Here is a 13,937-nt window from a genome sequence, read left to right as displayed (position 1 = left end):
ACACAGGTATGATATGTTCATCCCAGTAATGATTAATGAGAATACATGAAGCCTCATAATTGGTTGAGCTTGAAACATTATATAACTAACAAGGAAACTCTGCAATGTCTGGTCCGATGGATTGGTCACTAGAAAGTAGGCACATCATCACAGACATCGCATTGAAATTCCTACTTTTCTTCGTCTCTTCTAAGTACTGTAAAAAAAATTTCATATGCGAATGCTATATGCAGTGTAAATTTCCGTATAATATCGACGCGTAATTACACTAGTTATGTATATAACCAGTACGAATAAACAATTGACAAGAGGATTGTCGCAATCAAGCTATTATGTGTGTAGACAAACTTATATAAACCAGAACTGTTAGTGATTAAAATTGCAAAAAAAATCTCCAAACTCTCAAGGAATGCTTCCCAGTACTCAACATGAACAGGAAACATACAACGAGAGAGAAGCAATACCATAAAACAGGGTAACATATCTGAGTTGAAAATCAAAGTACGTATAACACAGGCGAATGAGCAAATGGATTACAAAACATGAATTATTATTGAAGACAAAGAAACACTACAAATTCACCAAGATGGTTACATAACACAAAGACACTACATTGTAACATACATGTTATTCTGTAGTGTTACAAAGTATTATTATATATAGAAAACTAACCTAACTCTTATAGACAAGGAAACGAAACCCTAATTATAACGTGTTAAGCCCAAAAAAGCAAACATTAAAATAAACCTGAATACTAATACTTTCCAACACTTCTCATCAAACTCATGACGGTAAACAACATGAGTTTGCCAACAAGTAAATGTGGATGCAAACTCCATTAGTGAGACATCCATACAGGCTCTGTTGCGTGAATAGACAGAAAAATAGGCAGGCTCTGCTACAAGCAAACAAGCAGGCAAGTTCAGACATATGGTAGATGGATATAGACTCATATGGCGGGTGACAAATAGATTCAGGTAGACATATTCTGTTTCCAGAAGACAGATGGGAGTATGGACCCTATCACGAAATGGACAAGTTCCTATATCTCAACTACACATCAACAAACAAATAGACAATTCCAATCTATCACTAGGTCAACGTCACTTAAGTGGTCAATCTAAGCACTTGAATAACATTGACCACTCAAGTGACATTCACACGAAACTTCCAAATAAGCCACCAACCCGTGTGGGCCTCAAAAATGCTTAACCAATTTTTTTTCCCTTGACCGTGTGAGCTATAAAACAAAAGGCCAATTTTTTTTTTCATTTTTCTCTCCTTCATTTTACAAAAATACTACTCTTACCACATATTTATACAATTACTTCTCATTTTCTCTGCGTCCTTCTTCGTTTTTTTCTTCTTCCTTTTTCCTTAGCTTTTACCTGTGGTCTTCTCCAGATCGCAGTGGTCTTCTCTAGATCGCAGTTGCGGTTCCAAATTGCAGGCGTCGGGTTGACAAGTGGGGGCGAGTAAGATAAGAGGGTGCAGCTGTGGTTTCTAATAGGTCGTGCAGATTCAAACGGGTCATCTCGTCTTTATCCAACAAGAAGCAGTGGTGGTTCCAACGAGTTCCGATTCAGAGGGATGGCGGCGGGTCTGTGGTGATTCATCAAGTCATATCGTGAGGGACAGGGCAGGTGCAATGCGGTGGGTTCAACTGCAGGTAGGTGGTCACAACGGTAGAGATGGATCCAGATGAGGAAACGGTGCACGATGCGGGTCAGGTGCAGGTTCGTCAGACAGGTTGCATGGGTGCAGGGCAAACGCTGGAGTACGGAGTACGGGACAAGAACAAACAAATAACAATGAACAACAATTATTATATATTTTTTTGGACTACAATGAACAACGGACAATTTTCACGATCAAATAGCAGGATCAAACCTGCTCTGATATCAATTTGAAAATTAGATGCATAACACAAACAAACAAATTACAAAACTATCACTGAAAGACAAAGAAACACTACATATTAACCGAGACGAATATATAACATAAAGAGATTACATTATGATGAACTTGTTATTCTATAATTATTCTATAGAGTTAAAAAGTATCATATATATATATATATAAACTAACAAAAAAAAAAAAAACCCTTAATTCTAACGAGCTAAGCTCAAAAAACCAAAACATTATACTAAACCTAAATACTAATATTTTCCAACAATCTAAAATGCAGATGATCATCATAGACAATATAGTTCAATCTTCACAAAACCAAGTATTCTATCAAATTCACTAGCCAAGTTTACAAATATCTTCATACTGGACAGCTTTAAGCACTCTACCATCGTACACGCCCTTCTCTATCTGCACCTTAGCGCAAAAGTATTTTTGTCGACTGCCAGCAACTTTGCATTTGATCCTCTGTAAGCCCCATTGACTATCTTCACAAGGCACCCAACAGTCGGAATCACGGCCTCAAGCTCTGCCTGGTCAACTCTCAAAACATGCTTGCTTTCGAGCATTCAATCTCCCCAACAAACCTATCAATCACTTTCCTCACAATCCCTTTTTGCTTATAGTAACCCTTATCAGCCAAGGCTTTACTCATGAGTCATGACTTTAACAACGATCCCCTCACGTAACCAATAATCCTTCCTATTAATCCTTTCCTTCTTCTTCTCCTCCTTCCTCATCAACTCCTCCAACGACAAGCGCCTTGCGTCACCGCCACTTCCATTTTTCGCCTTCTTAACCTTCCTATCATTCATCTCATCCTCGGCCTCATCGAACACCAATTTCGCACTCCCCCCTTTCTCTTTCGGTCCCAGTTTTGAGGACCCAAGAGCAAAACCAATCTTAACCCCAGGGTCCAAATTCACTTTCACTTCCTGATTGGCCTCAGCCTCCGAGACCTGATCAGACCCATTACCCACCTGCATTGACTGACAAACCCTCTCAATCTGCTTTTTAATCTCCCTCTCCTGCTTCTTCTCATCCGCCATATCTGCTCGAGGCCGCTTGTTCTTCAACCTCTCCTTAAAAAGTGTCTCGGAATCCCGATCAATATACATAATGAACCAACCCTTCCGCGTCTCGTCAACCGTACACTTCCCAGTCCTCCCCAAATACTTCACTGAACTCGGTCAGTGTCGCCACTCGGTCGAATTCATATGCACCTGATGGCGGTCGTTGATGTACTCGTTGTTCGTGGATAAGCATGGCAGCTGGATCACAGAAGCATTGCAGCTGAAGAATGATCAAAGGAAGAAGATGGAGTTCGAATGGTGCTAAGTGTTAAAATAGCTGAAGTTCAAATAATGTAATGAATGGATAGGATTATATCATCTCTAGGGTATATATTCTGCCACGTGTCTAGTTTGTTAGAAGTTAAATGAAAACATGTGTTGTGCACGTGATCATAGTCACGTTGCAAGTGTGTGCGAGTGTGCGTATGCAATGGCTATAAAACCTTCCATGTAAGCCGACTTTGGTGGATCGAATCCAACGTAGATTCGACGGGAGCAACGTACTCCTCCTCTTGAAAGTTCTTCTTTGATATTCAAGCTTTTAATCCATTTCAATTCCTTGTTGAATTGATTACAAATAGATAAAGAAATCTAGCTCAAAAGTTGATCAAACACTAACATGGCCTAAGAGCCAGGTTCGATTTGAATCTGGGAGTGAATCTGTGAATTTGTGAGTGTTCATCTGGGTTTTCAACGAAGAACTCAGAAGCTTGAAAATGGCTAGATCTAGCATCGATCTTCTTGCACCAGTATTCACTGGAGTCAATTATGAATTCTGGTGTATCAGGATGAAAACAAGTTTCAAGTCTCATAATCTGTGGAGCTTTGTTGAAGATGTCATTGTCTAATGAAGGGAAGGAGATGAATGAGAAGCAAATCCTTGCTAATCAGGATATCATCTCCACAGATGCAAAGGTGTTGGGACTGATACAAGGAGTTGTGAGTGATGAGATCTTTCCCAGAATTGCAAATTAAGAAACTGCAAAGGATGCTTGGGATGTTCTTAAGCAAGAATTCAAGGGTGATGCTCAAGTCATGGCTGTGAAATTACAAGGTATTAGCCGTGATTTTGAATATGCTAGGATGAGAAATAATGAATCCCTATCTGATTATCTAGCTATATTATCTGGCCTTGTGAATAAGTTGAAGATGTTTGGTGAAACCTTGCCAAACAAGAGATTAGTTGAGAAAATGCTAATTAGTTTAACTCCTACATATGATAATATTGTTTCTGTTATTGAGGGAACTACGAAATTGGATGAGATTGATCCAAATGCGGTTGTTGCAACTCTGAAAGGATTTGAGCAGAGATTGAGGAGACATATTGAAGATGAGGAAATGAGTGATAAGGCATTTAGCAGCTTTAGTATCCAAATTAAGAGTGGATCACAGACCATTGGGTACAAGGGGAAGAAACCTTTCAAATTTAGAGATAAGAAGGGTGATTTTAAGGGTAATGATAGGCCTCAAAATGTTGTCAAACCTTGGTTTAACAAGGAGAACACAAGAGAGGCATGTAAAATCTGTGGAAATATACAATATGTTGAATGCAGATTCAAATGGAAGCCTAAGTGTCACAACTGTGGCAGATTCAATCATTTTGCCAGAGATTGTAGAAGTAAACTAGTTCAACAGGTTCAAGTTGCACAGAGAATAGAGGAGGAAACCTCAAAGTTCTTTGCTTGTAATTCTGCTGCAATTGTTAAAAGTGAGCATGTTTGGTATATTGACAGTGGATGTAGCAATCACATGACTTCACATGAGTCTATGTTGATTAATCTGGACAGAAATATCACAACAAGAATCAAAATGGGGAATGGACATATTGTTCAAGCTTGTGGGAAATGAACCTTGGTGATTGAAACCAAGAAGGGTACCGGACACATTAAATAAGTAATGCTTGTGCTAGCACTGGATGAAAATCTCTTAAGTGTGGGGCAAATGATGCAGCATGGTTATTTTCCATTATTTGGAGATAATCATGTTGCAATATTTGAAGATAGAAGTTTGGAAAGTCATATTGTTATAGTACAAATGACTGGCAATAGGTGTTTTCCACTACTTATGGATGATGTTTATACCATATTTAGGGTCTCGTATTTAGACCTCATATAAATACTCAGGGGACTTAAATGTAATTATGTGATAAAGTAAGGGGCAAATATGTAATAAGTGAGGAGTCCTTATTCTATAAAAGGACCCCTTACCCTCACAATTAGGGGGGCTCACTCTCACCCTCAGAGGCCAATTCCTAAGGCTCATCTCCCCTCTCAACGCTCTCACTCTCAGAGCTCTCTCTCTCCCTCACTTCTCAGATAAATACATAATCAGTGTGGACGTAGCCCAAACCTTGGGATGAACCACGATACATCTTGTGTTATTTACATTATTTGCAGATTCACGATCGGATTTACGTTGTTCCAAGACCTCCGGTTTTGTGCATCAACATTTGGCGCCGTCTGTGGGAATCGACACGAAAAACTATGTCGGTTCTCTTTCAATTTTTCACCTCTGCCGTGAATATGCAGAAACACCAAACCAAACTCCCAGTCCCATCTCTCTCTCTAGAAACCCAGAAATGGCCCAAAAATCCATTTCCAAAACCACATTAAAAAACAAGTTCTAGAAACAGCCCATTGGGCATGCCAAGACACACTTTACAAATCCCTCTGCCTCTCCACCCTCGCCACCCAGGCCGTCAGCCGCCGCATCCAGCGGTTGTCCCTGCACCTGACCCCTGATCACACCCAGTGGAGAGTCAAGGATGACGAACCCTGTGTTTTAAACTGGAGCAGTGAGAGATTGAAGACGTGAGATTTTGCTCTTGTTGCTGCTTTAGGTTTGAACCCAATGGTTTGAACCGGAGTAGTGGTTTGAACCCTGCATCTGGGGAAACGTTTTTTTTAGGATTTTTGCTCTTGTTGCTGCTTTAGATCTAAAATGGGAAGCTTTCATGGCGGTGCTTCTGAGAGTTTGAACATTCACAAACCAAGGTGGACGCGTTCACAGACTCGGCTTTCAAAGAGAACCCAGCGGCGGTTTGCTTGCTGGAGGAAGAGGGAGACGACCAGTGGTTACGGGCTGGGGCCGCCGAGTTCAATCTTTCCGAGACATGTTACTTGACTCGGCTGACCGATTCTGACTCAACTCCTCGTTTCAGTCTGAGATGGTTCACTTCTTCCAATGAGATAAGCAGTAGCCGCAGAAGCAGAAGCTAGAGGAGCAGCAGCAGGGGAAGAACACCATCTCCCATGATTTTTTGGGCATGAAGCCTGGAGATTATCCTATGGTTTTAGCTACAAAAGCCTCCACCGATTGTAGGTTCTCTTAGCCTTCTCCTTCCGACGAACAAATCACATATGGAATCTGGATTCAGGGTTAGCTTCCACGAGGTGAACTTTGCTTTGGGGGTAAAAACTTTAGGGGTAAAGGCTATAATGTTAAAGGAACCTTGAAAAACCCCGATAACCCAAAGTATGCACATTTGGGAGCTGCTACTACGGCATCCTGGCGCGGGTTTCCTGCAGCAACAGCCCTCACTGGTTCAGTTAGAAGGAGGACCTCGCCGCGGCCTAGCACAACCTCTGCCACCTATCCGTCGTCGCCGACAAAGCCAAATCCGAGAGGGACACCGAGTTTAGAGAGAGATTGGTTCGTTGATAACCTTTTCTTCGCTAAGATTTCCATGGAATGCGGCGTCGGTCTCTTCACCAAGAAGAAGAGGTCGCTGAAAAGGAAATGGCAGCCGCATGTCGGGTATGATTATTAACAGCCTATCCTGATTATTAAACAACAAGGCAGTGTGTCAATATCGAGATACAAAGACACGTGTTTCACTCAATAGCTGCATTTCTCGATTCTGTTGCTGGGGTTACGCGACACCATCCACTTGTGAAAGTTCAAAGCAGTTTCAATTATGACCAGAATCACGTTCTTCAACTGTCTCTGACGCACATCGTTATTACTTTATCAGTCTGGTGCACGATAAGATTCTTTCTTTTTCTTTATTATTGTTGCCTCACCATTATTACTTCCCTAGCCACCTGAGAAAATAAAAGCCATCTGCAATCTGAGGTCTCCACTGATGTTGTCGGCAAAAACAGAAAGGGAAAAGAGACACTCCACATGATTTCTTTGTCTGCCATCTGCAAATGGAAAATGGAGATCAAGAAAACCATCAGCAAAAGAGAAAGTAAAAGAGAAAGCAAAAGCAAGGAATAAACACCCCAACAGAATGATGTTGTTTACTCTTTTTATTTTTGAATGATGTAATTTATTTTTCGTATCTTTCGGAGATATCTATATAAACCCCATCATAGGGTAATATGTATAAACCCCATAAGAGGGTAATAAAAATAAAAAAAACGACAAAGCCCAAAATAAATGGGTTGGAATGTTGTGCAGAGGGCGAAGGCCCATAAGCCCAAAATAGCTCCAACCAGGTGATTAAAAGTACGTCCAGTACTCCAAAATTATTCTGCAACCTGTCGCTATTACCACCAACCAGGTGACCAAAAGTACGCCCAGTACTCCAAAATTATTCGGCAACTCGCCCCTATTACCACCAACCAGGTGATGAAGTGTACAACCCATACTCTAAATATCATTTGGCAACTAGCCATTCATGCCACCAACCAGGTGATGAAATGTATAACCCATACTCTAATATCATTTGGCAACTAACCATTCATGCCACCAACCAGGTGATCAAAAGTATGCCAGTACTTCAAATTATACATGAGCATTACTCATATCAATCATACATAAACATTCATGAGCATCACTCATTTCAATCAACATAAACATCCATGAGCATCACTTATGTCAATCAAACATTCATGAGCATCACTCATATCAATCAGCTTCAAAAGTTTCATTTACAAAAGCTCTAGCGTTAAAAGCTTCATTTACAGAGCTCTAGCTTCAAAGATTCACTGGCAAAGCTTCATTTACAGAGCTCTAGCTTCAAAGATTCACTGGCAAAGCTTCACTTACAAAGCTTCAGTGCAGGGTATACAAATACCACCTCCGAACAACCACCACTTCAGCCCATACATGGATTCAATTTGAAGTCTCCAGCCAACAGACTCTATTGACCAAAGACTTGGGGGACTACATTATGTATCATATATTGGGCGTTAACTAGGCCTCATGAAAAATACTTGGGGGACTTAGCCCATCACTTATGTATTGAGGAGCGAGCCCTTATTTTATAAAAGGGATTCTCTCACCGTCATCAGAGAGCATCAACTCTAGCACATTATTCATGTATTGAGGAGCGAGCCCTTATTCTATAAAAGGAACTCCTTCATTTTCATTAGAGAACACCCATTATTCATGTATTGAGGAGCGATCCCTTATTTTATAAAAGGGAGTCCCTCACCTCCATTAGAGAGCAACTCCGCCAGCTGAGCAACCGCCTCGCTGCGAGTATCACTCATAGCCCATCACTTATGTATTGAGGAACGAGCCCTTATTCTATAAAAGGGACTCCCTCACCATTATCAGAGAGCATCGCCGCCTACTAAGCAACCGCCTCGCCGCGAGCATCAACTCTAGCCCATCATTCATGTATCGAGGAGCGAGCCCTTATTCTATAAAAGGGACTCCCTCACCTTCAAATGCCGCAAGCCGAGCCAACCAAGGCAACATAGGCCACGAGCCAAGCAGCCTCGTAACGTGTGCTACTTCTAGTTGAGCGTCATTTCAGATTGAGCATTGCCTCATATCGTGCATCAGTTCAAGACAACATCTAGTTACTTCGGCCCACACATGGACTGAATTTCAAGTTTCCAGCCAAAAGACTCTTTTGACAGAAGACGTGGGGGACTACTATTTATACCATATTTAGGGCCTCGTATTTAGACCTCATATAAATACTCAGGGGACTTAAATGTAATTATGTGATAAAGGAATGGGCAAATATGTAATAAGTGAGGAGTCCTTATTCTATAAAAGGACCTCTCACCCTCACAATTAGGGGGGGCTCACTCTCACCCTCAGAGGCCAATTCCTAAGGCTCATCTCCCATCTCAACGCTCTCACTCTCAGAGCTCTCTCTCTCCCTCACTTCTTAGATAAATACATAATCAGTGTGGACGTAGCCCAAACCTTGGGGTGAACCACGATACATCTTGTGTTATTTACATTATTTGCAGATTCACGGTCTAATTTACGTTGTTCCAAGACCTCCGGTTTTGTGCATCAACAAATGATATGAATGGTTTTGCACTAAAAGCTAGTTATGAGGGTGATGCTTGGGAATGGCATAAAAGGCTGAGGCATTTGAATTTTAACAACTTACTGTTGTTATCAGGTAAGGAAATGGTGTTGGGGTTACCAAAACTCAAGAAGTCTTCAGGAGTATGTGAATGGTGCATTGCAGGAAAGCAGCACAGAGATGCATTTAGTAAAGAACAGACTTGGAGAGCAAGCAAGCCTCTGGAATTAATCCATTCAGATGTTTGTGGACCAATGCAGGTCACAACATTTGGAGGAAACATATACTTTTTAACCTTCATTGATGATGCAACCAGAATGTGTTGGGTTTATCTTCTGAATCACAAATCAAAAGTGTTTAAGAAATTCAAAGCCATGGTTGAATTGCAAAGTGGCTACAAAATTCTAAAGTTAAGAAGTGACAGATGATGAGAGTACAACTATCTTGAATTTATTCAGTTCTGTGAATATTTGAGGGTTGAAAAACAATTGACAATGGCTTATTCCCTTTAGCAAAATAGTGTTGCTGGGAGGAAGAACAAAACCATTGTTGAAATGGCTAAGAGTATGCTTCATGACAAGCATTTGCCCTATGAATTATGGGGAGAAGTTGTTAACATAGCTGTGTACTTGCTCAACAAGTGTCCAACCAAGGCTGTGGATCACAAAATTCCATTTGAAGCCTTCAGTGGTAGGAAGCCAAGTATTCTACATTTAAAGGTGTTTGGGTGTATCTGTTATGGAGACATACCTGGACAATTAAGTCAAAAGCTTGATGAGTTTTCTATGAAAGGTATATTTGTTGGATATGGAAAAATGGAGAAATGATACAAAATCTACAATTTGAGTACCAAGAAGATCTTTATGTAAGAAGCATTGTATTTGATGAGAAAGGTACTTGGAATTGGAATGCAGAAAACTGTGACAAGCTATCATTTCATGTTAATCCCAATCTACTTGAGATTGATCATGGTATTCATCTAGAAGGGAGCAAGTGTGTAACACATGAATTCACTGATTCTCAAACTGAGAATGGATCAAATACAGGTAAAGCTATACCAGTCAAAGAGAGATCACTGAGTGAAATCTATGCTAGATGCAATGTAAGCATGATTGAACCAGAGAATTTCACTAATGCTGCCACTGATATAGCTTGGAAGAAAGCAATGGATGCTAAGATTGAGATGATAGAGAAAAACAAGACCTGGAAATTGGTTGATAGACCATCAGGCAAACCCATTGTTGGAGTAAAATGGATCTACAAGACTAAACTGAATCTGGATGGGACAATTCAAAAGCACAAGGCAATGCTGGTTGCTAAGGGGTATACACAGAAGCCTGGGGTTAATTTTAATGAAACTTTTGCTCCTGTTGCAATATTGGATACCATCAGAACACTCATAGCTTTAGCAGCTCAAAATAAGTGGAAGTTGTACTAATTAGATGTGAAATCAGCTTTTTTTTAATAGTGTGTTGCAAGATGAAGTCTTCATTAATCAGCAAGATGGTTATATTGTGCAAGGTGCATAAGATAAAGTCTACAAGCTTAAGAAAGCTTTGTATAGATTAAAGCAAGCTCAGGGGGCTTGGTATGAAGAAATTGATGCTCATCTACACAACTCTGGATCCCAGTGAAGCAACATTGTATATAAAGTCAAAGGGAGAAATGAAAGCATCATTGTCTCTATCTATGTAGATGACATTATCTACACAGGTATTAGCACGAGTTGTTGGAAGAACTTAAGTGTGACATGATGAAAAGATATCAAATGACAGACTTGGGACTGTTATATCATTTCCTTGGAATGGGAATTCTTCAATCTGAATCTGAAAATTTCATTAACCAAAGGAAATATGCAGTTAGTCTATTGCAGAAATTTGGGTTGAAGGACTGTAAACCTGTTAATACTCCATTGGTGGTGAGTGACAAACTCAAGAAAGATGATAAGAATGAGAAAGCAGATGGGAATGTATATAGGCAATTGGTGGGAAGTCTTTTGCATCTGACTGCAACCAGACCAGATATCATGTTTACAACTAGCTTACTTGATAAATTCATTCAACAAATAAGCATTTGGGAGCAGCAAATAGAGTGCTCAGATATACATAAGGCATTTTAGACTATGAGATTGAGTATGAGAATGACAAAGAATCAATTCTCACAGGCTATTGTGACAGTGATTGGAGTAGGGACGAAACTGATATGAAAAGCACATCTGGATATGCCTTCTCATTTGGAAGTATGGTTTTTTCTTAGGCCTCGGTTAAACAACATAGTGTTGCTCTGTCAACAGCTGAAGTTGAGTACTTGAGTGTTACTCAAGCAACCACTCAAGTTGTGTGGTTGAGGTTTGTGCTTCAAGATTTTGTTGAAAAACAAGCTGCAGCTACTCTTATATATTGTGACAATACATCTGTCATTGCTATGATAAGAAATCCAATGTTCCATCAAAGAACAAAGCATATTAGAAGAAGATATTATTACATTCGAGAAGCATTGCAGCCAAACATCATCAAGCTAATCTATTGCAAATCAGAAGATCAACTTGCTGATGTTTTCACCAAGGCATTTCCTAAAGATCGATTCTGCACACTCAGAGATAAGCTTGGAGTAAAACCAGCTACCAACTTATAAGGGAATGTTGGTGGATAAACATGGCAGCTAGATCACAGAAGCATTGCAACTGAAGAATGGAGGGAAGAAGATGGAGTTCAAATGGTGCTAAGTGTTAGAATAGCTGAGGTTCAAATAATGTAATGAATGGACATGAGTATATCATCTCTAGGGTATATATTCTGCCATGTGTCTAGTTTGTTAGAGGTTAAATGAAAACATGTGTTGTGCACGTGATCATAGTCACGTTGCAAGTGTATGCAAATGAGGGTATGCAACGGCTATAAAACCCTCCATGTAAGCCGACTTTGGTGGATCGAATCCAATTTAGATTCGACGAGAACAACGTACTCCTCTTCTTGAAAGTTCTTCGAAGCTTTTAATCCATTTCAATTTCTTGTTGAATTGATTACAAATAGATAGAGAAATCTAGCTCAAAAGTTGATCAAACACTAACACTCATTGTATACCACGATGGCGGCAATACAGCTAAACTGGTGGCTCCGCTTCATCAAATCGAGGAAACTCCGCTCGAACTCCTCGGAGTAGCCGTTGACGATATGACTAGCGTTCTTTCCAAAGATCTGCATCTGCTGCTAGTGGCTCTCGCTCATGCAGTGGCACTTGAATCCGTTCTCGTCTTGGCATCCCTTCTAGCACATCTAGCAATACCATCGGAGCTTCTGGAGTCCCTTGGCCTTAGTTCGATTGGAAATTGCCTTCGGTGTGAGGAAATTGTTCTTGCCCATGAGGATTTTAGGGCAAAATTTGCTGAGATTTTGATGCAATTTGAATTGGGATTGTGGATTTTGGAAATTTGGGAATATAAACCCTAGGAACCAAAAATCATTGTTTAATTAAAGACAAATCTTTTTCGCAAGTGGCCTTTTACCACAGTGGTAGAAAGGTGTTAGCTCTTGCATGACGGTGTGAGTTCGAATTTCGTCAGTGACTAATATATCCTCTAATCTAACAAAATCTATCGTTTGACAAAAAAAAAAAAAAGACAAATCCTTTTCCTTTCTTGATAAGCAAAATGAAATAATCCTTTTTTTTTTAAAAAACTTTTTAAAGACGAAAGCCTCTAGTGGTAAAAGACGGATTATGAGGCTTCCTTAAAACTAAAAATTGGAGGTCTCGGGTTCGAAATCCGCTGCTCGTATGGAAGCTAGACTTGTGTCCAGGGGAAGCCTGAAATGTCTTTATGAGTCTTTTTGGTTCTCAGAAGGGATGGATAACAGTAGCTTGCCACCAGTTGTCCCCCTTGTAAAATAATATATATATAAGATCTTGGGGTTAATCAATAAAATATGTTCATTATGGTAATTTCTCAAGTAATTGAGCTAAACTGAACTAAATTATTGAGTAAAGTTTTGAGCTTCACACTCATTTACTTATTTCGTAAGGTTTTTTTGTTACATAAATAAATTTCTAAAATTGTGTGGAAGCGGTTTAGTTATAAGCTCACAAAGGTTTTATGTTGTAAGCAAGTGATCTTATAAGCTCATCAAAATTTCTTGCTTGAGTGATTGTAAAAGGTTAAAGAACACATTTGTTTGTTCTTGAACAGAGAAGTGGGGGAAGAGGAAACAGTCTAAATGGTATCAGGAGTTTCAAGATTTATCGTTCCCAGGAATTAATGTGTTTGCATTCATTCACACAATTTTTGCAGTTGGATATAAATTTTCATTGGAAATGCAGTCTCTAGATATTTTTTTTGGTAATGTGTAATGTCAACGGACCAAATAGAGAATGACAATGTTAAGGATATCAACTATTAAAATTATATTTTATAAATTATATGACGTGATAGTTGAGGATTGGATACTTGTTCATTAACGTGTTTATTATCTATTTGTGATACATCATATAGTTTAAAAACTTAGTCTAAAAAATTGGTCTTCCTAAATTTACTCAACCAAGAAAGCAAATAGAAAATATTTCTACTATTAAATACAACTCAACACAAATTAAACTTATCGTCTCAAATTCTGAATATTGTAGCATCAACTGAACTAAAAAATGATTAATAGTTGGTCAAGTGACTGAGAGCATTTATCCTTGCACCTAAGGTCCTAGGTTCTATTCATCCTTCTCCCACTATCGTTTGTATGAAATATAAA

At 39.6% G+C, this 13,937-nt stretch overlaps 1 pseudogene; it reads right to left on the bottom strand.

Moving 5' to 3' along the window:
• Positions 1-1,996: 1,996 nt before the first annotated feature.
• LOC126630510 (KIN17-like protein) lies at positions 1,997-12,563 on the bottom strand (annotated as a pseudogene).
• Positions 12,564-13,937: the final 1,374 nt, after the last annotated feature.

The sequence above is a fragment of the Malus sylvestris genome, chromosome 7 (assembly GCF_916048215.2).
Source record: "Malus sylvestris chromosome 7, drMalSylv7.2, whole genome shotgun sequence".
Lineage (NCBI taxonomy): Eukaryota > Viridiplantae > Streptophyta > Magnoliopsida > Rosales > Rosaceae > Malus > Malus sylvestris.
This window is presented reverse-complemented; position numbering and strand designations above follow the sequence as displayed.